General features: G+C 43.9%; 1 protein-coding gene and 2 long non-coding RNA genes across 5 annotated transcripts in view; 1 reads left to right on the top strand and 2 right to left on the bottom strand.

Moving 5' to 3' along the window:
* Positions 1–304, bottom strand: part of RUNX3 (RUNX family transcription factor 3) — a 155,147-nt gene extending 154,843 nt beyond the window's left edge. For all 3 annotated transcript variants that reach the window (XM_081204088.1, XM_081204087.1, XM_081204089.1), the window contains exon 1: positions 155–304. The gene's annotated coding sequence lies outside the window, so the exon portion shown is untranslated. The remainder of the gene's footprint in view (positions 1–154) is intronic.
* LOC308592560 overlaps positions 1–27,351 on the top strand; it is a 259,350-nt gene that overhangs the window by 25,935 nt on the left and 206,064 nt on the right. The window lies entirely within an intron of this gene.
* LOC308592555 overlaps positions 17,440–27,351 on the bottom strand; it is a 61,916-nt gene continuing 52,004 nt past the window's right edge. Inside the window, exon 4 of the long non-coding RNA XR_014010544.1 lies at positions 17,440–19,828. This is a non-coding gene — a long non-coding RNA (uncharacterized lncRNA). The remainder of the gene's footprint in view (positions 19,829–27,351) is intronic.

Raw genomic sequence — 27,351 nt, 5'->3', positions numbered from 1 at the left:
GAGCCACAATGTCCACCCTGGAATGAAGACGAGCATTACAAGCCTTCACATTCTTAACCAGTGGGAGTTGACAAGGTTCCTGCACAGATGATCTCCCATAGAAACAAGACTTCCAGATTGAGGGAAGACAATAGCTCTGTAATATTTATATCACCTGACTCCTAGTGCCCAAAGGATTTTGGGTTGTTGTCATGCAAGTTTCCCAGTTGGAATGGTGGGTGGTTTCATCCTCTGACCAAGACAGGGGCTTGATCTTCAAGGCTATTCACGCTCCACAGTGACTGGCACTTCAGGCCCTGTGCTTCTGAAAACAAACCAATTAAACAATAAGCAGATGAAGTGCTTACTCCCAAGTGTTTCTGCTGCTCTTTGTGTGTATGAACAGAACATCTAGGGTGTTTCATCCCTCGCTGCTAAAGTCCTTCTTTCCTCCCTGTTAGAGTCCCTGCAAGCAAACAAACCAGAAAGAGTTATGGGATGGGGCTGGACATCAAGCATTTTGCATGGTTAGGAGGAGAAATATTGGTGGGGGGAAGAAACCAGGACTAATTTGCTTCTGCAAGAAACCATGGCAAGGCAGAAATAAATATGCCAGTTAGTGCAAAAGCAATTGGGAATCTCTTCTTGGCCGCTCTATGGGGTTTTGGAATGTGCTGCAGTTTGGGTGGCGAGAGTGGTCTGTCCCACAAGGCTTTCTCTGTGGTTAAATCCAATTATCAGATCTGGCGAAAAGTTTCCAATGGGGCTGCTGTCTCTTTCAAGAGGGAAACTACATTAATAGGAGAAGCATGCAGACAGACCCCTGAGATGTGGCGTCTTTGTGATCTGCAGTGTTAGACATTGTGCATCTCGACCACCACACTTCAACCGCCACACACATATACCCATAGCAAAGCCAACAGTGTCAGGAAACTATTAACATCCAACCCATATCCCATTTTCTGAAATGCAGATTGGGTTGCCTGGAACTTAGTGTGCAGCAGTGCTGGTGGAGGGAGGGAAGGGATGAAAGCCAGTTATTAGAAGCCCCAGAACATGATTCCACTCCTATATAAATATCAGCCAGAGAAAAGGGGAGGAAATTATGCAAATATAGTTTCCTACAACCCCCTTTGCAGCAAAGTATGCAATTGCAATTTTCCAAAAGAACGGGCAAGAAAATAAGAGCCAATGTTTTTCCTGTCTCAGAGCCTCATAAAACAAGCAGCACATTTTTTTTGGTTTCGGGAAAACAATCATATTACCCTCGGCAATAGACTTTTTTCTTCTTCAAATTTTGCCGAAAAAAATAAAAGCAACACGCAAAAATCCTGTTTACTGGCAAACACATACAACCACTCCAGTGAAAATGCTTTGGAAAGAGTTAGCATATGGAGGCCAGATAGAGCAAGAGAAAGAGGCCTAAAGATAGAAAGAGCCATGAATCTCAGCGGGTGACCCTCGGGCCTAGCTTACCTCACAGGTTGTTGTGGAATTAAAATGGAACGTGAGGAATTGTGTATGAAAGAAAGGTGGGATACAAATGCAGTTTTAAAAAGATCTGCTTAAAATAAGTTATTCAGGGAAGATTTTTATCCTAGGGTGTGTGTGTGTGTGTGTGTGTGTGTGTGTGTGAGAGAGAGAGAGAGAGAGAGAAAGAGAGAGAGAGAGAGAGAGAGAGAAGTGTGTGCATGATTCAGTGATAATATGTGGCATATACCTCATGTGAGCATATATGTGTGCATAAGAGTGTGGTCCTGCACACTTTGGCCCCATTTCATTCTGACCCCACCCAACTATACTGTCATACAGTGGTGTAATATGGTGGTCCTCTGGATGAAAAGGTTTAGCCACCTGGTCCTAGAATTCAGGCAGCTGGTGTGGAGACTTCTAATCCAGGGACAGGGACCTTCATGTCTCATGGCTCCTTAAAATCACAGGCAATGTTGAGATCTGCTGAAGGTCCAGCTCTCCTTGCTTCTCATCCGAGGAGACTTCAGATGTGAGGCCTGTGCAGGGCTAGTCTGTACTCAGTACTGTTGACACTGACAGCAGCCCTCTAGAATAGCAGACAGGAGGCTTTTCCCAGCTGTGTGTGGAGATGCCAGAGACTAAACTAGGCACCTTTTGCATTTCAAATAATGTGCTCTGCTATTGAGCTACAGCTCCTGTCCACAGACCTCTAGTTTGCCTGGAAAGGCTCCTCTTGTCCAAAGGGGGGGAGGAGGAGGAGGAGGAGGAAAGAGACAAAGGCACCAGCAGATGGAATTGATCCCACAGGGAGCTGCTCTTTTTATATACTGAGGATAATAATAGGGGAGTGAAGCTGACCCCCATGCATTGAAAGAGCACATGAGAGGGGTTACAGAGCTGTGCAGGGTAACTTTGCTCTTCACCACTGACCCCACCCCTATGTGAGATGCTCCTTTCTTCACAGAAGGAGCAGGGGACTTGTGGCCCTCCAAATGTTGTTAGACTCCAACTCTTATCAGCCCTTATCACTCCCTCTCTCATAACACCAGAAGTTGCGAACTTCAAATGAATCTGAACGTTGGAAGATTCCAGACAAACAAAATTACTTTTTTACAGGGTGCATCTTTAAACTGCGCAATTTGCTCCTACAAGAAGCAGCAATGGCCACAAACTTGGAGATGGCCCTGGTTGCCTACTACCTCCCTCCTCAGTCTCAGTTTTGTCCTTGTAGAACTTAGCAGGGAGGAAAAGAGGGACAAAGCTAGAATTAGTTGCCTGTCATTGGCTCCTGGCTCCGCTTACAGTTGGTCTCCCTGCCTTCCACGCCACTAGTCCCAAAGGGCACCAGCCATCTCTGATGATTATAATTTGTGTTCAAAACACGTGCCCCTACAACATACCAGTGCATTTTCCTTGTGTGTGCATACATACATGCTTTTCCTACTTAGAATCAAATTCCATGGCATTTAGAAGCCTTAACAGAGGGAAAGAAAATCCTCAAAACTAGAAATTATTAATACAGAAAGTGTTATATTTCCTTTTTTAATTAGAAACATTAGTGGAGAGCAGCTGTGTGGTCTGTGCGGAGTATCCTTAGCGGGGGGGGGGGGGGTTGAGAAATTGACATGTTTGATCAGGGTCTGGAGTTCCAGGGGAGCCAAGGCTACTCAATTTACTTTTAAAATTATCAGCCATTTTTGCATCGCCATACAATGTTTGCATAACTTGAACATTTGAATACTTCAGATATCACATAAGAACAAAAGAAGAGCCTGTTGGATCAGGCGAGTGGCCCATCTGGTCCAACAAACCAGTCAGATGGGTGGGGTACAAATGATAAATAATAATATTACACAACTGCAAATATACAGTACATAGCTTTCTGCCTGGTAATATATACTCACCAGTTTTGCACTTTATTAAACAAATTAATAAGAAAAATTAATGACAATCTTAAAATGTTACATGATAAATTATGTCAAATACGATGGGTCATGCAAATCTGTTCAATATAAAACTGAGAACAGGATGCTGGGCTCAATGGGCCAGGGGCCTCATCAAGCAGGGATCTTATAGTCTTATGCAGGTTGTGAAACACAGCTTTTCTCAGTGCAAAATTTGGCCTCAGGATACACACACACACACACACACACACACACACACACACACACACACTGTGTGGAGTATGCAGGGTTCTAACTATTGTTAGATTATCCAATACCAATGAAATCATAGTCCAACTTTTTCAACATTAGAAATGCTGAGGATCAGCCTGACCAGTTGCTGTTGTGATCCCAAAGTCACATTATGATATATTTCTTTAAAATTCTGAGTACAGGTAGGCGAGTACATGTTCAAATAATCCCCACCTTAAAAAAATAACTAAAATTATACAATGAGGAAGAATGCTGAAAAGCCACATAGTGTGCTACTATTGCATGTTTGAATCAGACTTTAGATATCTCGAAATACACCAAAGATTTTGGGATTAAAATAAAAATAAAAATCAGCTGCTTCATCTGACAATAAAGTGGTTCCATTTGGGATTTGCGTTGTGTAAATCTGTAAAGACCGGTGAAGAGGGCAATGGTTTATTGCACTAACAGCATCATTTTCGTTCAGAGGCAGATGTTTTTATGAAAACAGGAGATCAATAGGTCCAAGCAATTGAGCTGACCTGCTGTACAGGAGGGCAGAATGAAAGGAGAATCTTGCTTGGGTTCAAGAAAGCAGCAGCTGTTCCGTTTCCCCTTTGAAAATCCAAGTTACATTGTGAACACAGAGCCATAAAACACTGTCCATTGTTGCATGGATGTATTCCGGAAGTTTCCACTTAGCAAAGGGGCCGCCTTTGCAGCAAAATTGTATGGCAGCCTTCACCAGTCTGGTTCCTTCCAGCTGGGTTGGCTGAAGCTGATGGGAGTTATAGTCCAAAACATCTGGGTGGCACCTGACAGGTGAAGGCTGCTGTATGGTTTCAGACATTCTTTTGTAAGCATCGTTGCTCCACGGTGATAACCTCCTAATGTTTTTAAGACTACAACTCCCATCACCCCTGACCACTGGCCAAACCAATTGAGGCTGGTGGGAATTGCGTTGGGGTTGCATTTAATGTGACTTCCCTTTCCTCCCTCTTGCCTCATTTGTCCAAGCTTAAGTTCAGTTCTCCACATTTCCATGTCAATTTGTAATTTTTTTTTTAAAAAACCTCCTTTTTGCATGTACTTTTTACCAGTATAAAACTGGTAACACTGTACCCTGCTATATGAATTTTTGTACACACTACTTAGCTGGTGAACTGCATTGCAAAGTTCGCAGATGGGCAAATTTTGAAGGGTGGCTGCATTTCGGTTTGCGTATTGTTTTGGAAAGAGTGAATTAGGTAGGCTCGCCTTTAAATGTGAACTGAACTGTATTTGCCCCCCATTCCCCCCTTTCTGCAAATTGAAAATTGTTTTACTCACCATGAAACAAACAAACAGAAACACAGTTAAATATAATTATCAACCCATTTAAAACACTAAAAGATTTTATATACAGTGGTACCTCAGGTTACAGATGCTTCAGGTTAGAGACACTTCAGGTTACAGACTCTGCTAACCCAGAAATAGTACCTCAGGTTAAGAAATTTGCTTCAGGATGAGAACAGTAATTGCATGGTGGCAGCGTGGTGGCAGCGGGAGGCCCCATTAGCTAAAGCGGTACCTCAGCTTAAGAACAGTTTCAGATCAAGAACAGACCTCCAGAACGAATTAAGTTCTTAACCCAAGGTATCACTGTAATACTAAAGCAACAGGCTCAATACACTGATGCCCAGCATAATGTCAAGACCCTTGAGCATGGCCCTGGAAAAACTTATGACTCTCACTCTTTCAACACAAGACGAGCCCTGCTGGATCAGACCAAAGGCTCATCTGGTCCAGCATCCTGTTCTCACAGTGGCGAACCAGATGTCTGTGGGAAGCCTGCAACTGGGACATAAATGCAGCAATATTCTCACCACTTCCACTCTCCGCCAGCAACTGGTATTCAGAGACACACTGCTTCTGATATTGGATGAATGATAGGGGTATCAAATGATGAAGTTGGACGTGGCAGGAGTTTGTGTAGCAGATCAAGTGACAAAACAACTGATGAGAATACATACCCTGAAGAACAATCAGCATCTTTCATAGAGAGCCGTTAATAAATAGCAGGTCTTATTCACTCCAGTTTTGTTTCTTTGACAGTAGTCTTAAGGCAAGCCATCAGCCTATGTCTCCCCCACATCCCTGCCATGATCAAGTGCTAGACTTGTTTACGTGGAGGAATGAATAAGGTGTTTGAGTCTGATTGATCTTCCTTGTTTCTAGGAGAGAGATTAATTTAAAGACACATGTTGAGAGAACAAAGGTGGGCTGATGTTGTATTTACTTTGAAGTGGTTGGAAGAATGTCTGCTATTCCAACAAACCTCCCCACCCCCTGGCCAGGCAGAGATGGATTCTCCACCACCACCATTATAAATAAATGGCCCCCACCCACATCAGTAGGACTGTAGAAATTCCAAGCTGTGCTTTGATTGAGGAACAGAAGTTGGTGTGGTGGCGGTAATGATGATAATAATTGCTTGAAGTAAGATGGTTCCGAGTAACTAATTCACTGAATTAAAAAATCTCTGAATTGCACCTTAAAGTAGTTTCTCTAATTTCTGGGTGAACTGAACATGAATGAAGTTCTTTTTGTGGTGAGGCCTTTGGCAATTTTTATTTAAATTCAGTTTTAATTTTAATTCAAACACACACACATATACACAGTTTCATTGCACTTCTGTGTTTGATTGTGGCCACTGCATTTACCATTTTATCTATCTGAAAAGTGATGCTGCTCTTTAAGCTTATAGATCATAATGGATGGAAAAATTAAATGAAACAATTGTTCGCATTACAATGTGTGTGTGCTAATGCCTTCTTAAGTCTCCTTGGGTATATTTTATACTTTAGCAGAGCAGCTTGCAAAATTCTAAAAACACACACACAAAAAAGCTGAGAATCACATTAATTAATTGGGAATTGAACTGAAACTGAATTAGTTCCTTTTTGGAGGCAGTGAAATAGATATGAAACCTTTTAAAGATAAACTTCCTATGCCTTAATAATATATTAATGTCAGGTTTTAAACTGGAAGAAGCATTTCATGAAACTGCTCTCTGAATATAATTTTAAAGCACCTCAAAGTCTTGTGGCATTGAAAAGACTGTATTTTATTATTGCATGAGCTTTCAATGACTGGAATCAACCTCAAAATGAACTTGTTGCTACGTATTCAAAGGGCCACAAGACCTTGCTGTTGTACCTGCAGCAGAACACAGCTCCTTTTGGTGGTTTTGTTGGGTTTTGTTGCATTTCTCCACAATTTAATAATTGCTTTAAAAAAAATGTATTACTGCACTTGGAAGGCCCTTTGAGTATTTGGACCAGGCAAAGTTCAAACCAATGTATACTTACTATGACATCTCACTGTGGGACTTAGGCCATACCTACACTACACATTTAAAGAAGTATCATGCCAGTTTAACAGTCATGGCTTCACCCAAAGAATCCTGAGAGCTATAGCTTGTTAATGGTGCTGGACGTTGTTAGGCGATCCCTATTCCCCTCACAAAGCTACAATTCCAAAGTTCCTTTGCAAGAGGGATTTATTGTTAAACCACTCGGAGACGTGTAGCTCTGTGAGGGGAATAGGGCTCCCCTAGCAACTCTTAGCAGCATTAACCAACTACCATTCCCAGGATTCCTTGGGGTTTTAACTGTGTGGTGCAGATGTGGCCTGGCTTTCAGGAAAGTGTTGTAATATTTCAGCCTGAAGGAAGGAAGGAACTAGCCCAGAATTAGAACTGGCTGGCAGCGCAGCTCTTTGGTTTTAACTTTAAAAGCGACACTCTGATCTGGCAATGTAATTTCCCTTGCATCCCCAGTAAATTCTACCAGACGGGAGCGAACTATTATTTAATAAGCATACAGTAGCTGAAAGAAACAAGCTGATGATGTACTGCTGTAAAGGAGCTGCAGGGGGAGGGGGGAAGCGCCTGGGAAATTCCATGCTACTGCATTTAATAAATACTTTTAAATTAGATTTGTGCATTTCCTCAGACTAAGCGCCCAGTTTCCATATGTGGTTTCATTTGGAACTGCCACGCCAACAAGAGTCAAGTGGCCTGTTTTGTCTGATGACTTGATTCAGTTATGAGTAAGGTTGCCAGATGCCCCACTTGAAGGCACACCCTGTATTTAAGGGAACGTACCCTATTCCAGCATATGCAAGGTCGCCTGCGTGTATACTGTGACTCCACACAAACGCAGCAAAAGAATGTGGTATCTGGCATTAAGGATGAGGGAGAAAGTTGCATTCAGTTCACATTCAAAGGTGGATGCAGCTAGTTCACATTTCCTGAAACAATACGTGACCCGAAACACAGCCATCCGTCAAAATTTGCACCTCTGAATTTTGCAATCAAGTTCTCCAGCCAAATAATGTGTACAAAAATGCATATGTTAGCAGCAAGTGTGCACTAAGACATACATTAGTGAAGGCAACAAGCAATAGTGTGTTATATTAGGAAAAATTACTTGCAAAAGTATGTATATTAGGCAAAATATCAAACCAAAATGTTCATATTACTAGAAATGAACACTAAAATGCTGAGTAATTTTCATGAAGGGTTGTTGTTTTTAAATGCAAACTGATGCAAAAATGTGGATCTGAACTTAAGATCTGAAATATGAGAAAGTGAGAGGAACTGAAGATGATTGATTCATGCATCCCTATCTGGCACAGAATTCAGCCCCCTAAGAATGAACCTTCCTACCTACCTACCTACCTTCTCTAACCATTGTTGTTATGATGCAAATATACATTTGAAAGTATATGGATCTCAAATCTTAAAAGCAAGGATTTGCTGGATAAGAGCCCCCTGATCAGGAGTTTGTGAAATTAGTAGAACTGGGGGATGGGGTGGGGGGTGGGACACATTCAAATCTTCACTCAGCCGCAAAGCTGCCTAGGGGACATTGGGTTACCAGTTAGTATCTTTCAGCCTAATCTACCTCACTGGACTGCTGTCAGGATAAAATGGATGGGGCCACAATGTACACAACCTTGAACTCCTGGGAGGAAAGATGGGATAAAAGTATAATAAAATTCATAGCTGCCTTGGTGCATAATGTTAATCTGTAATCCTTCCTTTCCCCGACAATTACCAGTTTTACTGTTAAATAACCAGAATAAATCTGAAGATATTTTGGAGCAACTGAAAGGATACAGAGAATCTGAAAGAAGTTCTCAGTGGTTTCTGGGACCAAAATATTAATAAAATAATGAGTTGAGTCAAAACTATGCTTCATAAATCTACTATACATTTTTGGAAGTGGTTTGTCTGTCTGTCCATCCATCTGTTCTCTATACCTCTGGAGGTAATTAAAATTATTTAAAACCCAAGTGGGGAAAAGCTTAAAGCAGACTTCAAATTCCAAATCTCCCTGTCAAGGCGCATCCTACTGATTACATAAATAAAGAGAGCCCTGCTGGATCAAACCTAGGCCCTATCTAGTTCTGCATCCTCTTTCCCTCAGAGGCCTACCAGATGCCTTTGAGACTCCCACCGGCAGGACCTGCACACAGCAGCACTCTCCCACTCATGATGCCCAGTGGCTGGTATTCAGGGGTATAACTACTTCCGACACTGGATTTGAAAATAAAAACACCACCATCAGAATGCTGTTACACATACCTAGGGTGAGACCACACCTTGGAATGCTGTGGACAGTTCCAATCTCCTCACCTCAAAAGGGATATTGCAAAGGAGCACAAAAGGGTGACCAAAATGATCCAAGGATTGGAACAACTCCAACATGAGGAGAGACTGCAGCATTTGGGGTCTTTCAGTTTAGAAAAAAGGAGAGTAAGGGGGATGTAATGGAGACATATACAGTGGTACCTCAGGTTACAGATGCTTCAGGTTACAGATGCTTCAGGTTACAGGCTCTGCTAACCCAGAAATAGTACCTCAGGTTAAGAACTTTGCTTCAGGATGAGAACAGAAATCATGCTCTGGCAGCGCGACAGCAGCAGGAGGCCCCATTAGCTAAAGTGGTGCTTCAGGTTAAGAACAGTTTCAGGTTAAGAATGGACCTCTGGAAGGAATTAAGTTCTTAACCCGAGGTACCACTGTAATATTATCTATGGAGAAAGTGGATAAGGAGAAGTATGTGGATAAATACATATATGCCACAACAATGGCTTGACCACACTACTTTACAACTCTGACAAAATATGAGCTGTGAGCTGGCTGCCTGCAGGGGCTGCGTCTGATTACTGGAAACAGGCGTAAAACACTGGGAAATTAAAGGGTTCTTGTCGCACGCTCTTCTCTGCTTTATTTTACTTTTCTGTGCTCAGAACCTGGGCACTTGCGTCATCGTTCATCTCTGTGACTGGAAACCGGAACTTCTCACTACTATTCTCTTCTTGAGTGACTTGCAAAGTTGCTGAAACCTAGAGAAGGTGGTTGGGCTGGAGAGGCAGGAGGAAGCTGGGGGGGGGGTCTGCATTTACGCCAAAGAGCTGTGGCTTATCTGCAAGGATCAACTCTGCAAAGAAACCACAGAGACAAATCACCACCACAACGTAGGGGAGTTAAGATTGCACCTGCTTTTCCCCAGCAGTAGATGGGCTTTAATTCAGGCCTGGACTCACTGGGGACTCAGAACTAAGCCCGTGGCTGAGAGCCCCTGGAATAGGTTGCCTCACTATTAAGAGAAATGTGCCTTCAAACACACACAGAGTGCATTTTGCTCGCCTGTGCATGATCACAGCCAACCCAAACACACAACTGGGGTTACGTGGCACAGCAAAGCTGGAACCCCAAAAGCGGTCCTGTTCTTGCCACATGCCTCAGACTCAAGACACATCAAAAGCAACAAGACATTAAGATGCCACCTCCCTTAAAAAAAATATGAAATAAAAGTAAAATCTCAAGTCAATGACATGGCATTTCTCTCTCTCTCTCTCTCTCTCTCTCTCTCTCTCTCTCTCTCTCATCCAAACACATTGTTAGAGTCTGCAGGAAACAGATTAGCAAATTGAGATATGGCAATAAAATTCTTTAAAAGTCCCAAAAGATAATCACATGAAGCTCGGGGTGGATTCTCCCCACTTTTTTATGGCGGCTGCAGTTTGCTTCTGAAAATTTGGGTGATTTCATAGGCTCTTAACCCTTTCACTTCCAACATCATTATTACTATATGTTTGTTTGGTCCCCCTGCTGTATCCAAACTCACATTCTACCTGGCTATAGTAATGGGAGGTGGGTATGATTTTCAGAACAAAATTCCTCAGTGAAAAACCACTTGTAGTTCATTCTAGTTTGGCCCATGGTCTGCCTGTAGCTTAGTTTTGTATCCCACCTCATCCTGAAGACTCAAGGTAGGCAACAGAGCAGAAACTATCCTGGGGAACTGGCAAAGGTCAGTGATAGAGCACCCGCATTGCAAGGCAGAAAGTCCCAAGTTCAATCCCTGTAAACTCCAGATAGGGCTGGGGAAAACTCCCTGTCTTTTATAATGTACACAGGGCACAGAATTCATGTTCACTTTAACAGAATTTCACAACTTGGATAACCTTGGTGCAGTATTTTTGGATACTCATTATAAACAAAAATATAGAGTATACACATGCTTGATTCTGCTCCATTAGGCTCTATTATGTGTTAAAATATTAACATTTTAATGGTATGTTCAGTTTGCAGCTGACTTTACTAACTTGCAGAAGAGCTAAATTGGTGGCTTATGCTGAAATGGCTAAAGTGACCGGAAGAATCAGAAATCAGGAAGACTAAAATTTTAATAAGGAATGGGAGGAAAATTGTAATTTATCTTTAAAAAACCATTGTAAACAGCTAAAATTGTTAGTAGGACTGGAATGACACTTGTAGTCGAATGATGAATTCTGGATATAATGGGGATGTAAAAGATTTGGATTATCATAAAAGATGCAGGAGGAAATGATTAACAATAGGACGCACAAAGGGGAGGAGTGAAGACCAGGAATCATTGGAATCTTGATTTTATTTTGTATGTTAATATGTGATTGTAAAATTTTAATTTGAAAAACCGAATAAATAACATATCTATATATACGTGTGTGTGTGTGTGTGTGTGTGTGTGTGTGTGTGTGTGTAGCTCTTGCAAGGTTCTGGACTAACCTACCAGATCAGGTCTAGCAAAGCTTCTGGTAATACCCAACTGTTCAAGAAAAACCAAGCAGAAAGGATCTTCTAGGGCAGACATGCCCAACCTTCGACACACCCCCCCCCCGATGTTTTGGACTACAATTCCCATCATCCCTGACCACTGGTCCTGTTAGCTAGGGATCATGGGAGTTGTAGGCCAAAACATCTGGAGGGCCGCAGGTTGGGGATGCTTGTTCTAGGGGGACAGATAAAGTAGTAAAGAGGCTTGGCCACCTCAAACAGCAGGAGCCAGCCTACAGGCTAAAGAGGCTGACTTTATAGGCTTTGGTCATTGGACCTTCCTACCTCAGATCCTGTCCCTAGAGGTATAAAAAGAACAAAAACAAAACTCTAGACTTCATACTTCTCCCATCCCTTTCAGATCAAATGTGACCATTGGTTTTGATAACTTACTAGCCTAAAGGGACACGTGGAAAGAAGGGAAGAGGAGCAGGGAGGGAGAGCTGTGTGACTGTCAAGAGAGTGAGCAAAGGCACCGACCATGTCCTCCAGCAGCTTCTATTTAAAGTACCGACCGTGGGAAACTTATGCAGACGTGTGGTTTCTTGAGAACTGAGAGTGTTGTGTCTTTTGTAGCTGGCGAGTGAGTCACACTCTGAATTAGGAATTGGGGAGATGCACGGGGGTGGGGAGGAAGAAGAGCCATCCAAACACTTGACTTTGAAGACACAGCATGAATCTTCCAGTCTTGCATGTTGTCTGAATCCCATTTCCTTGGATCTGCACTCCCCCCCCCCAACTCCAGCTGCCAGGAAGCCCCAGAAGAGATCCTTCCTCCAGGGTCCACCTGGTGGGTCCCCAATTCCCCAGAGAATTAGTGCAGGTCTGGTGGTGGGGTAGAGTTGCCGCAGTAGCATCCCAGCAGCAGAACTGCTTTGACCCATTGAGATGGGGAAGGGAGAGGCAGCTGCGAGGCTCAGGCTGTGCAGATGCATTGGCGGGAGCAATGGATCACCTCTGGTGGTGCATCAGCAAAGCATCAGTCTCACTGCTGCCTCATCTCTCTCCTTTCCAGTAAGCAGCAGTGACTCTGCTGCTGGGAAGCTGTTGTTGTTCCATCTGACCAAGCAAGCCACCCCGACTTTATTTACACTTCTCATCACAGGTTCTCCTGCCTTTTTTGTCCCCCATCCCCGACTCACAGACCTCCCATGTAAACCACATTTCCCCTTAATTGCACGTGCTGGTGTGTCCATTGGGGCACAGGTTTTCTCTGCCATTGCCTCATCCTGGAAGGTCTTCTCCCCTCCAGCTGCACCAAAATGTGCTACTCAGCTCTCGTGCCCCCTCCCACAACAGCCACTATTTATTGAACTGCAGTGAGTTCTGAGGTGTGCACCCAGTCTAGCTGTCACTACGGCAATCAGCTTCTGGCCTCCCCATGGCTTCATCCAGCCAGGCTGAAAATGGGACGCCACCAAGGCTGCCAGCAACTGACGCGACTTCCTCCTCAAATGTGTTTATTCATGTCTGTTCCATCCCCTTGCTGCAGTAATCTGCAATTTTATTTTTTAAAGAACTTCACTTTTAGAATGCATATTTTTCTCACAAAATTCCAGTTTATAAACTTATTTTATCCTAAAATGCACATGGTGTGCATTTTGGTGTGTTTGTGGAGCTGAGAACTGCACTGCAAAATTTGGAGAAGTATGAAATCTGAAGGATCCTGTCTGCACATTTGTCTGGGAGATACAGACTAGCTCAGTTCATGTGAACGAAAGAGAACGAACTCCTCAAGAAGTCCTGCTTCTGAATGAGGAAGAAGCAAGCTTTGGCAGAAATTGACAGGGCTTCGAACTAGGGCTCTTCAGCAGGGCGCAGCTCTGGAACCCATTTCCATGAAAAGGGACAGTCTGGAAACATATGCAAAAACAAACTCAGTGGGGTCTCAGCACATGCAGAGAGTGCGTTACCACCATCAATAGGAATGGAAGTTAATTTCACTTGATCAGCAAGTAAATATCCTTCAGAGTTCACACTTCTTTGAATGTTGTGATACAATTTTTGACTCAAACCACGTACTAAAATGTATTAAAGTATGCATTATAGGGTAAAATACATTTAGAAATGTGTGCACGAGATAAAATACACATTTCAATAATATTTTGTGATACTCAGATGTGTAATTTTTATTATGTGCATAGTTTTTTAAATGTTTGGTTTTATCTATATTTTTATAATTTTATTATGTCCGTTTTTAAAATCTGTTTTTGTGGCTATTTTTTAACAAGTATTTTATACAATTTATGTAAGCTGCTTAAGAGATGTTTTTATTAAAAAGTAAATACATATTTAAATACTTGTTTTAAAAAAGAATGCTCATGTGGTGTGCTTTTTAAAAGTCACAGATTATTTGTGGAAACAAGATGGAATTTACAAATTAATGCAGACCAGAAATAAATTGATTCATCCATCCCAAACCACCACTGAGCCTTCACTGCCCACCCCTACAAATCTGAGGTTAGATTTGTCCTACAGCTGTGGCTTCCACCCACCCATAGGCTCCATCTCTATTAAATAGTGGGCACCAGAGTGAGATGGCTCCCCAAACATGCTCACTGGATTAGTCCCAAAGACTTTTAAATAATCCTGTCGTAGTAGCAATGCCCTCTTCATGTTGCATGGAACAGCCAAAAAGATTAAGGGAGTATAAGATTCTCCAGAGGGATGGGGGAGAAATTCATTTAATTCACACTTTCCAAAACAACATGAGAACCAAAATGCAGCCACTCTCTGAAATTTACATCTCTCCAAATTTTGCAATGCAGCCACTTGTACAAAAATGCATGTGATGGGGTAAAGTGTGCATTAAAATGCATATATTTGTGAAATTAACATAGAAAGCTGAATTACATTAGAGGGTGTTTTGCAAAAGTGTGTCTTGGCAAAATTGCATACAAGCATGTACATAATAGGAGAAATTATCACTGAAATGCTGCTGAATCTTCAGACTTTTTTTTTTAAAAAAAAAAGAAAATTCACAAGCTGATGTAGAAATGTGGAGAACTGAAGACTGGAAAAATGAGAAATAGAAAAACTGAAATTGCCAGATTTGTCCATCCCTAATTCTCAATTTGCATGCCACCAACTCTTCTAGGTTCTATCCCTGTGAATACCTTTGCTCTTCAAAAGGCCCTGCTTGTGGGTTTTCCATGGGTATCTGGTAGGACACTGTGAGAACAGGGTGCTAGACTAGATGAGGCATTGAACTGATCCAATCCAGCAGGCTCTTATGCTCTTGACACATATGAGGTTGCCTTGGGTTGAACCATATCACTGGCCCATCTGGCCCAGTGCTATCTACTCTGACTGCCAGCAGCTCTCTAGGGTCTCTGGCAGGTCTCTATCACCTCCCAAGATCAAGGAAGATGCCAGGAACTGAACCTGAGGCCTTCTGCATGCAGAGCAGGTGCTCGACCACTGAGCCATGAGTCTTCCTCTTTTGAACATACTTAGTTTCTGCTCCCCACCCACTCAACCAGCTGCATCCATCTGTTCCACAAGTGAACATACAGTAGAGTTGTAGCAAGAATTAATGCAGCTGTGCTAGGCATAGCCAGCTGCAAGCAGGGTGGCCACTTATTCATCACTCAAAATGTGAACATCACCAAAAAGACGAAAGAGGACACCAATTTGCCTGAAAAATTGCACACACTCATTTATATGTACAGAGGCACATATATTGACAACTATCATTTAAACAGAAATATGATGCATCCAAACTTAGTGAGGATAAACAAGTCCACATCCAGGTAAGCAGTGTGTCTGCTTGATCTTCTGTCCATGTGCTAACTGGATGGGCAACTTGAAGACCCGTCCTCTTCTCACACTTTACCCCAGAGCTGGACAGACCTTCAAATAAAGGATGCCTTCAAACAAAGCAGCAGTGGGGAACCTGTGACCTTGAATGAGCTCTCATCAGCCCCAGCAAGCATGGCCAGTGTTCAAGGATGGGAGTTGCACCTACAAACATCTGGAGCTTTAGAACTGGTGTCACCCATATAGAGCATAATGAGGGGAAGGGTTAGATTTAGAGACACAGTATTTTCCCTTCAGTAGCATCAGACCAAAAGACTCAGTGGCACTTTGTCAGAAGCAGACACATTCTATCCTGTAGTGTTTCATCTGTTCAGCCTGGGAAGGATGGGTGGAATTGTCACATAAGCCAGGGGTAGGGAACCTTAGGCCCTCCAGATGTTGAACAAAAGCTCCCAGCAGCTCCAGCAAGTATTGCCAGTGTCCAGGAGCTGTAGTTCAGCAGTTCTGAGGGACAGGTAAGCCAGAGGTTCCCTACTCCTCCTCTACAAGCCACGTCTGGATTAAAAATAAAGAACCATTGGAAAGGAGAACACAAGGGGTCTTGAGGTTGCCCACCCACAACAGCACCTGGCCAGCAGAATGAGTAGGCACACAAAGGTCACCTGTAGGTCACAGTCTTCCCAACTACAGTGAAATGGCTTGTACTTCTTTTTAGTTGTTAAGTTTCTAAATTGGCATGTGCAACATTTTGTACACATCTGTGTCCTCTTTTGTGGTGATACATTTCCTCTTGTATGGCACTGCATCAGTGGGCACCCTCCTGAACTAGACGGGCTAACAATGGGCTGATTCAGTATGAGGCAGCTTCAGATCATCACCTGTACCCTCTAGCCCAGCTGAGATTGCTAAAGCTACCTTGGAATAACAATGTCAGGCATTTCGCGGGGAAAACCAACCATTTGCTGGGCCCAAGGGAAACAAAAGTCTGGCAAAGGAAAAAGCCATAGCTCAGTGGTAGAACATCTGCTTTGCATGCAGAAGGTCTCATGTTTAATTCCTGACATCTCCAGGTAGGGCTGGGAGAGATTCTAACCCTGGAAAGCTGCTGCCATTCAGTGCAGACTATATTGCACAATATGGACCAATGGTTCGACTTGGTATAAGGTGGCTTCCCATTGCTATCAGTTTCTCCTGAAATTTGGGGCATGGTGTGCCTCCTAACAGCAGTCAGTACTCCACAAGTACAACCATAGACGGGACAGGTGTTGGCCAGTTTCCCCTTAGAGATGGGCAAATATGTCAATTTCAGTTTCTCATTTTTGCAACCTTCAGTTCTCCACATTTTTATATCAGTGTGCTTTTTTTAAAAAAAGTCCTCGTGAAAATTCATCAACATTTTTAAGCAACTGTCTCCTATCTTTACATATTTTAGATGCAATTTTGCCTGATATACACATTTTTGCAAGGCAGGGCTCTTACGGCTGAATCTCAATCTGGCAGAACTTCAACCCAGCCCCAAACCTGTTTGTGGCTGTGTGGTCAACACTTTCCCCAAATAGTCTGTTAAACACCATGAAGTGAAAACTGTGTTGATGGAGTTCAGCTGAAGTCAAGCAGGAGTAACAGGCCAATCTACACCATTCACTCAAAGCATATGGCTTCCCCCAAGGAATCCTGGGAACTGCAGGTACTTAAGAGTGCTCAGAATTGTAGCTCTGTAAGGGATAAGCTACAGTTTCAAAGATTATCTGGGAGAAGCCATGTGTTTCCCATGGATCGTGCCCCCATGCTAATTAGCATAAGATGGGACACCATTTTGGATTCTCCTCCACAGGCATCAATGTTGTTTCAGATGGGCCTTCATGAAAGGACTGTCTACTCTAACAACTTGCATGGTTGCCTTGGGAAATTCCGTGCATTCACACCCCAAGCCCAAAAGAATGAATCTTAATGTTTATTGTGTCAACACAGACATGACAAAAACAGTTTCCGGTGTTTTTTTAAAAAGGAATAAAAAAATTTAAAAAGCGGAGATAACAGCCGCAGCCAGACAGAGTGAGGGTTTGGCCCCAGCACGCAAGGCCAGCTTCTCAAAGACACCACATCTTCTTTTTCTGCCTCAGAAAGGAGAAGTCTATACAAGGAGGGAAGTCATCGGTTTTTTGATGGCCCTCAGAGTGGTTTTTGTGCACCTGTTACCTCAGAGAAATGTCACAGCACCCAGGCTGCGAGACAGGATGCTAGCTGAGAGACAAAGTCAGGGGGAGAAGGCCTTTGTAAGAGGCCCAAATCCCCCTTTTAGAAATTGCAACATATTGAAAAACCGAGCAACTTTTGAGTAAGAAATCTTACTGAAATACTGTATTTTTCCTCTTCCCATGCTATTACAGCCTCCCTGTTGCATCTTTATATGCAGCAGAATGTGGCAAAAGAGTCCTGAGATGGCAGATTGGGCTCTACCACACAAATGTAGAATTATTTTTTACTGATCCCCTACATAAACAAACAAACAAAAAACCCCTACAAATAGTAATCTAGCACATCAGGTAGAAAGATTTCAGTTCAGCCCTCACCCTTGCCCACAGTTTTAATGTCAGAGAGCATGCAAATTTGTGGCTTCTCCCTCTGTTCACTTGTCATCATCCTACCACCAATCTCCTGGCTGCTTTCCCTCTTAAGCAACCTTATGGGGGCCCCAAATCTGTGGTGGGCTAAGCCGGAGGCGAAGTGGGTGACAAGGGGCCAACATGGACAGAACAGCAGATAGATGTGACTCATACTTTTGTATAGCATGCTGAATACCTGCCACACAAAATCCAGAAGTTTCTATACCCACCCAGCACACATTGATCCATCTGCCACATAGGCAAGGAAGAGGCGTTATTACGTTTCAGCCAGGTAAAGCCACATGAGGAGGATGTGGAGCATGGCTGAAGAAGGCCATGGCCAGTGAAGGGGGCAAGGCCCAGGGAGAGCCCTGAGGACCAGATGTAGAGGCGTGGAAGGGCACATTTGTCTCCAAAGCCTCAGGTTTCACCACGCTTAATTGAAGACCCCCTCATAACCAGGAAAGCTTTACAAGCCCCCAAATTCTCCTCCAGCTCAGATTTTGATCTAAGCTGGAGAAGAAGTTCCAGCTTCCCCACTCTCCATCAGATTTCCCCACATACATGACCACCAACCAGAAACACTCCCACTTCCCATTCCTTAACTTGTTCGTTAGAGCAGTAATGAAGGCACAGGGGAAGCAGAGTGGAAAGATTCCCCCCTCCCTCTCTCCATCAGGATGCACCACTTGCTAAGAGTGTGATGCGGTGCAGGGAACAATGAGAGATGCAGTTCTGCTGTCACATTATTAGAAAGCATGGGGGGGGGGCGAGAAAAACCACCACCCCCTGTCCTGAGTCCCTGGCCTACCTGGCAGCAAGTCAGTATGTCAAGTCTAAAGTTCAAAGACCATGGATCAGTCCATGCAAGTAAAGTCCAAGGAACAGGAAACACGGTCCAGGGTCAATCCAAGTAGCCAAGTCTGAAGTCCAGAGTCAAACCCAAAGCACAGTCCTATGGAAGTCTAGGAGCATCTTAGTCAAGATCCATCATTGTGGGCAGCTGAGCAGACAAAACACCTCAGCTCTGCTTCCCTTTTGTACTTTGCCTGTTGATTGCAGCACCTGGGCTTAATGAGGCAGGCGACCCACACCTGTTCCAAGCCTACACCAGCTGAGGAATCACACCAGAGGAATCCTAGAACTAGGGACATCCTATTCCTTGTGTGTGGCCCCTGGTTTACTTATGCATCCTACAGCTCAGCACAGCAGCTTATAGCATTCTGAATGCTGATTATTATTTTTTTGAGGTGCAGGTGAGAGGGCAAAGATGTTCTTATGGACTATAAAGTTCATTTGGATGGACTTGAAACAAACTCTCAGTTTGCCAAACAAACTAACCGAAACTAATTCATTTTTGGACAGGAAGAACTAGAACCAGAACTAGCTTCTTTTTAAAATGCGCTTTGCCAGCACTGGCCTTTATACCTCCCAGAGCTGAGCAGTCATCACTTGTCACCATGTGCTTGCATGCACTTTGCATCAATCTTTGTTCATCTCAGGAAACACACACCGCAGGCCCAGCCCCACTCCACGCTCTCCTACCCACAGTGCTTTTCCCCAAGTGCACCAACTGGTTGCATTGGTGTTATGCACCAGTCACCCCAACCAGCAACATGCAGGCTTCAAAGAGTCTGGTTCCATCCATGCTCTCTCAGTTGAGGCTTTGGGTTCTGAAGACTTCACCTCAAGACCACAGGCTCAGGGGTTACCAGGCAAGTGACCTAGATTTGCAAGAGGAGGAGAAAAAAACAGATCCAAATCAGTGCGAATTTCAGAAGGGTAGCCACAGTGCTCTGCAGCAGCCAAAAGAACAAAGAGGCTTGTGGCACCTGAAAGCCAAAACAGATTTACCTGTGGTAGAACCTTTTGTGGGATATCATTCACATACTACTTTTCATCAACCAAACCTAGAGCAACTGGCAACATTTTAAGACAAAATCCAATGTGATAAAACAATATTAAAACAGTGGAAATTAGTACATTCCTTCCTTCCTTTTAAAGAATTTATATTCTGCCTTTCAATAAACTTTTCAGGGCACCTTACAAACAGATAAACAATAATACAGCAACTATATCAAAATATAATATATAAAAGCAGCATATGAAAATATCCACGATGGCTATGCCTTTCTCTACTGCTCGACGCAGCATGTCTCTGAATTCCAGTTGCTGAGATTCACAAGTGGGGAGAGTGCTGCTGTACTCAGGTTCTTATGGGCTTCCCAAAGGTTGCCTCCCTTTCAGACTTTCCTTATTGGGGCAGAGGGGTGACTATGGAGGCTAACATGATGTGCTCCTGCACTTCAGAATCTACCACTACACTATTTGATTTACTGAACTACCTAAGTATCAATGAACTAATCAGTTGACTAACATGTTGTTAATCAGGTGACCATGAATTTGTGCCATTATACAGTTGCAATACACAGTTGCAATCAAAAATTATTCAACCCTCATTGCATATCAGGTTTATTGCGTGGCCAGGCGGAGAAGGAGCCACCCAGGTGAAATGAATGGTGCATGACAACGTGTTATGGGGTTAAAAAGAGCTACAACTTTATTTAAACTTTCAGATGTAGGAAGACCTTGGCTTAGGCATTGGGCGTTTATCCCTCCCAGTCCCCAGCCGAGGATCTGAGGCACATCAGGGTTAACAGATCTGTCTGGGGAGTGGGCTGGCTCTGGAAGACGTATGTTTAAGAAGAGAGCCTGCCCCCATTTTGCCGCAACACAAGGGAGTGCACTGACAACTTTTCAGCATATGGCCTGTGACTCCCTTCAACACAGCCCCTTTAACGGGGAACCATGGGATCGCCGTGGGGGGGGGGGGCGTGTGTCACCACTTCAAAACGCCCCCCCATTTAGGGAAGATAGACTAAAGGATTCTGCCCAAGGCCTAAAACCACCAAAGTTGTGACATTTTGCTATGAAGAAGGCGAAACCTGCCAATGCAGGGGAAATTCCTTCCTGGTCCTTTAACAGCAACCACCGAAAGACCGTAGCAACGCCCACATACCTGTAAAGAGGTTAACCTGCAATAAAGAGCATAAACAAAGGGAGGGTGAAGCTCTGGAACTGACTGTGGGCTCCCAAGTAGGCTCCACTCCCTTACATACACAAAGCGCAGACCAGAGTGAAGACTACCCCTTCTTGGTCCGCTCTCTGGCTCCTCCGCCTGCTACGATTGGTTCATTCTGAACTGAGGTTTGGCGGGAACCTCAAGGGCTGTGATGTGGGGAATCATAGAATCATAGAGTTGGAAGAGACCACAAGGGCCATCGAGTCAAACCCCCTGCCAAGCAGGAAACACCATCAGAGCACTCCTGACATATGGTTGTCAAGCCTCTGCTTAAGCTCCTCCCACAGCTAATCACCTGCCTCAACAGAAACCCTGCCCCCTCTGACCTTTGCACAGGGAGAACAGCTAATCAGCCACAAAGAAACACACACACACAAGAAAACCCTTTTTGCTCCTTCTTCAACTGCTGCCCTGCTAGCTCTGATAAGCTCCTCCCACAGCTAATCCTCCCACAGCTGGGAGGTGGACCAGGAGCGTTCTTCCGGGAGTCTTGGAGGATCGAGGGTGCTGTGTGCGGCCACGCAAAGGGCGCCCTCTGGTTGATGGGGAGAGCGGTCATTATCAAAATTTGCAGACTTTCAGCTGTTTGCAATGAACAAATCAAAGTTGCATTTTCAGCTGAATTTGGGGAAACCACTTGATGCATCCGTTTTGTTGAGCTATTTCAAAGGCCTTTTTCTTTTACTTTCTCTGTGCCAACAGCTGAAAGTCTGCAAATTTTGATAATAAACCTGATTTGCAGGTGGGGGGGGGGGTTGAATAATTTCGATTGCAGCTGTATGTGTGAATAACTTCATTTTCTCCCTGCCCAGAGTTTACTTTTCTCATAATACGTAGCAAAGATGACCTTATAGCATCCACGATTATCAGCAAACAGCAACTACTAATGTGCAGGAAAGAGAGTGTTGGGGTTTTGCGGGGGAGGGGTTGTATCACAAGGAGCAAAGCAAGCCTCTCCCATCTGATGTCTATTTCGATACCATGCTGGCTAAGGCCTGTAAGCAAAGGATCATGCCCGAGCGCTGGCTTGTGGTCGGAGCAAATAGATTTTACAGGAAATAATAATCTGCTCTCTGTAGACTAATGCACAGCGCGGTTACTGGAAAGCCCAAAGTGAGGCAGGGTGGCTACTACATTTCGGGCGGAAGCTTGGCCTGAAGAGTGATGGTGCTCAGATGAAAGGAAGTGTTTGGGTGTAGTGCATTCAAAGTAAGTTTGTGTGTGTGTGTGTGTGTGTGTGTGTGTGTGTGTGTGTGTGTGTGTCACAAAATCAGGCCGATAACGTCCTGAGACTGAGACCAAAGACACTACAGACTTCAAGGAGCTTTGCAGTCGTTCCCTCTCGTCACAGAAGAGTGGTCTCATCAGGGCAGATGTCCAGGGCCCCCACAACAAAACGAGCAGGAAGACCTCTAGACACAGTAGGGCCGACCTACTTACCACACTTTTTTGAAGTCAAGTAATTCAATTTACCATCTAAACAGAAGATGAGGGGGCAGGGAGAGAACCATTCAGTCCCGGAGTGTAAAATTACGTAACTGCACCACTGCTTTGGAAGAATAGTTCTGGAGAGGGTTTCTAACAGAGAATTTTTCAGGGTCTTCATCAAACTACCATTCCCAGGATTCTTTGGGTGAAGCCATGACAGTTTAATTCAGGGGACAGCAAACTTTTTCAGCAGGGAGCCGGGGGAGGGCCGGACTATATTTTGAAAAATAATAATAAAAATGAACGAATTCCTATGCCCCACAAATAACCCAGAGATGCATTTTAAATAAAAGGACGCATTCTACTCATTTAAAAGCACGCTGATTCCTGGACCATCTGCAGGCTGGATTTAGAAGGTGACTGGGCCGGATCCGGCCCCTGGGCCTTAGTTTGCCTACCCATGGTTTAATTGGTATACACCAAGATATGTTTTAAACATATATTAGCCCATTATTGCATTCCACTTGTCCCTTGCTATCTGGGTACTAACCTGCATGGATTTCCTATAAATACGTGCTTCTGCGTGCTGAAAACATCAGGATCAGAGTTCATTCCATTTTTTTCTAGATACATGCCACATTTGCACAATTCCACTTATACCCCAATGAATACACTTTGCTACAAACAAAAGGGCCATAAGAACCTAAGATATGAAAAATACATCAGAAATGGCTGCTGGGTACCAGGTCCAGGGCTGAGGAACTGCTTCACCCAGTGCAGCCATAGCAGGACCCTCCAAGGCAGCAACACAAATATCATTTCTTTAAAAATCTGTGTATTTAAATAAGATTTCTAGGGCTGGGCTGCAATCCTATATTCATTTATAGGTCACACCTACATCTTACATCTAAATCACATTCAATGCATATTTAAAGCACACACTCCCCCTAAAGAATCCTAGGAAGGGTACTGGGAATTGTAGCTCTGTAAGAGGTAAATTATAATACCCAGGATTTGGGGGAGATGTGCTTTAAATGTATTGTGTGTATGCAAATTTTGTGCCCCCCCCCCCACTTTCTGTGTTATGTATGTATTAAAGTTTACCTATCAGAGATAAACTATAGTTCCCAGGATTCTTTGGGGGAAGTCATGTGCTTTAAATGTAAGGTGTGGTTGTGTTCTTACTTGGGAATATCAGTGAAATTTCAATTATCTAAATGCATCGAGTATGGGGTTGCATTGTGCATGTATTCAGTGTTAAAATGTGTATTTATAAACTTATTTTATCTAAAAATGCACATTTTAAAATGCGTTTTGATACATTTTCTGAGCAGAGAAGGGTGCTGGAACTTTCAGGAAGTGGGAGACCTGTAGGATAACTCTGAATCCACACATTAGCCAGAAATCTGAGGTTCAGTTCAGATCGGATCAGAATTCACAAAGGCAGGATTCCTCAAGCATCTTAGCTCTTCTAAACACCCAGGAGGTGACCACAATTCAGCTGGAGGGAGTCAAGCAGTAACCAATCCACAAGGAGTGATCCTTGGAAAACTCTGTGTTGAAAACTGCCCCCTTGTGGTGCAAACATGCAGGCTTTCCTCAGCTTCTCCTACAAAGAAATACTGTAGCTGGTTTATTATAATTAAGAGGCTAGCTAGAGGGGAGTGGTGGGGGAGGGATGTCCAATTGCAATAATTTAACCATGACAAGCAAGGGCAGGCTGGGTGGGACAGAAACCACATTCCCATTATTTCAGACATACTAAGTTTGGTCAGTTTTCCCCCCACTCTTCTTCTTCCCCCTGTTTCATTAGCCCACTCTCCCACAATAAGTAATTTTCCCCTCAATGCCTCAAATCACTCTCGATACCGCTGTGGTGCACGTGTGGCCTGCGTGAAGTATGAGGAGGTCACAGCCAATGTGTCTTCCTTTTGTGTGGGGTTTTCATTAGATGGGAATGACCACAGAATTAAACAGCCCGTAGGCCAGCAGAACTGCCCACTAATTGCTTTAGTGTGTGTTTTATGGTATCACCACAATTTCCCCTCGTCGATACCGGGATTTCTCCACTTAATCCAACGGCCTTCATCAGGATTAAATGAAGACGCAAGGCTCCCTTGTTAGATAAAAACACTGGGGTTGATGCTGCTGCCGTGTTGTTTTTTAATTTATTGAGTCTTTGTGGCCTCTTCAGCCATTTAACCTCAGAGGCTTGTAAAGTTCACAGAGTGATCTCTCAGCCTACTGGTGGGCCAGACCAAAATCTCTAATTACAGAAGAAACGCTGACAAAATGGTGACTTGAAGGGCTAGAGCATTAGCCACTGGCTAACCACGGGAGCTACACTGGTGTCAGGGGATGTGGGTTTCTCTGCAAGGGCCTTGTGGCAGCCATCTTGACCCAACAGCTTGTTGCAACTTGAGGAGGGCCCTGATCCTGGGCCCCATCAGACAGGGATACAGCCTGTGCAGCAGCAGCACTACACATAGGGTCTTCAAGAGAAATACAGAATGGCTGAAAAGAGCTATGAGACACTGGTCAAATATCAGTAGACCAGATGGCTGGTCATGTGACAAGGCCTGGCCCTCTGACTAAATGATTCACAAGTCATGGCCTGAGCCAAAAAGAGGCACTGTTTGCTGGTGTCTGCTGCCACAGCCTCTCAGCTTTACCTCTGCCCTCCTGTCTGGCCACACCTAGACCCACCCACTAGAGTTTCCTTTCTTTTCCAGTAAAGAAGTATAGGAGTATAAGGTAAAGGTAAAGGGACCCCTGACCATTAGGTCCAGTCGTGGCCAACTCTGGGGTTGCAGCACTCATCTCGCTTTATTGGCCGAGGGAGCCGGTGTACAGCTTCCGGGTCATGTGGCCAGCATGACTAAGCCACTTCTGGCGAACCAGAGCAGTGCACGGAAACACTGTTTACCTTCCCGCCGGAGCAGTACCTATTTATCTACTTGCACTTTGACATGCTTTCGAACTGCTAGGTTGGCAGGAGCTGGGACCGAGCAACAGGAGCTCACCCTGTCATAGGGATTCGAACCGCCGACCTTCTGATCAGCAAGTCCTAAGCTCTGTGGTTTAACCCACAGTGTCGGGCTCAAATGTACCAGAGTGGGCAAGTTTTGCAGCCCAGGGGCCACATAAGCAACCATTCGGGGGCTGTGTGCCATTGTTGGGTGGGGCCAGAGGCAAAACTGGGCAGACCAATGGCTGCAACAGCATACTGTGACAATAACTATAGTATCTATCATCATGAAAATCTCATGAACATTACAAAAAAAGAAAAGAATAAAAGAATACATTCACCTCGAACATACAGTACACATTTGCACTCACAAAATGAATCTAAACCACCCACACATAACATAATCACTCAACAATCACACCACTCCTTGCACCCACCACATCAGTTCGTTCACCCAGTTCTCATTGGAATAAAACATTCAGCTATTCTGCTGGCTTTTTTATAATGAAATTAAAATGTCACACTGTTAGCAGTGCCCCAAGTGTACTGATTTGGATTTTTGCTGTTATCTTGTTGTTGGGCTGTGAGCTGCTTTGGGCACATATATGTGGGAAAGTGGCATATAAATATAAATATAAATGTTGGCATCCATCTGTCTTGAGAGACAGTGAAGTGTGCCTCTGGGGGTGAAGTCAAACTGCTGTGTTAGCAGTAATAACCACCAATAACCATGTACAGAAAAACAAGTCGCTTGGATGAAAGCAATCCAATGGGGCCAAAGAAAAAAGCCCCATCAATTTCCACTCGTGTAGCACAGGCAACGTGAACCGACATTACTGTTTGAGATGAGCATCACTAAAATGTACCCCACCATCAAGAGTTATTAATCCATTAAATCCATGAATCCATGGACACCTTTGTGGTATCCATGATACCTTCCTGAAGCAATGAATGGTCTTGATATAAGGCCCCATCTACACAAGACACTTAACACACTTTAAACAGCCATGGCTCCCCCCCCCCCAAGAATCATGGAACTTGTAGCTTGCTAAGGGTGCTGAGACCTGTTAGGAGACCCCTGTTCCTTTCACAGAGCTACCATTTCCAGAGTTCCCTGTGAAGAAAGAATGGTTGCTAAACCACTCTGGAAACATTGCTTTAAATACTGTTTAAAATGTATAAGACAAGATGTAGTGGGCTTCTTAACTCCCTCACATGTCTAAAGGAGGTAAAATAAATATGCCATAGGGGCTGTAAAGCAATGGGAGCTAACTATGCCTCCCGCCAGCCACACAGTCAGTGAGCTCAAGACCACCACCACGCTTGTGTGGAGGAACTCTGTGTGTATAAGTTGATATGTACACACGGCCCCTTCTCACCCTCTCCAAACACACAGCTAAAACACGTAAGGGGTGTCTGCAAGACAGACAGATCTGACCCACAATCCATCACGAAGCTCCTTTGAATGAACAGGAACTGTGCAAAAGTGCTCTTTTACAGCCCCAGTTCACTTCAACAGGCCTTGTGCAAGAGAACTTCCCAGTGGGTTGTCCTTAGGGGTGGAGGAATTTGTTAGTTTTGGCTTTGCTCTGATTCTTAGTTTTCCAATCTTAAATCCAGTTCCTCCCGTTTCTGAATCAGTTTGAAACTTCATATGTGTTTTCTTTCATATTTCTCCTAAGATACGTATTTTAGCAATCTTCCCCAGTATAATACATTTTTGTAAAAATTCTGAGACTTGCAAATTTCAAAGGAGCAGTCTGGCATTT

The sequence above is a fragment of the Podarcis bocagei genome (genome assembly GCF_964188305.1).
Source record: "Podarcis bocagei genome assembly, chromosome: 7".
Lineage (NCBI taxonomy): Eukaryota > Metazoa > Chordata > Lepidosauria > Squamata > Lacertidae > Podarcis > Podarcis bocagei.
The sequence above is the reverse complement of the archived record's forward strand: the minus strand, read 5'-3'. Positions and strand labels throughout refer to the sequence as shown.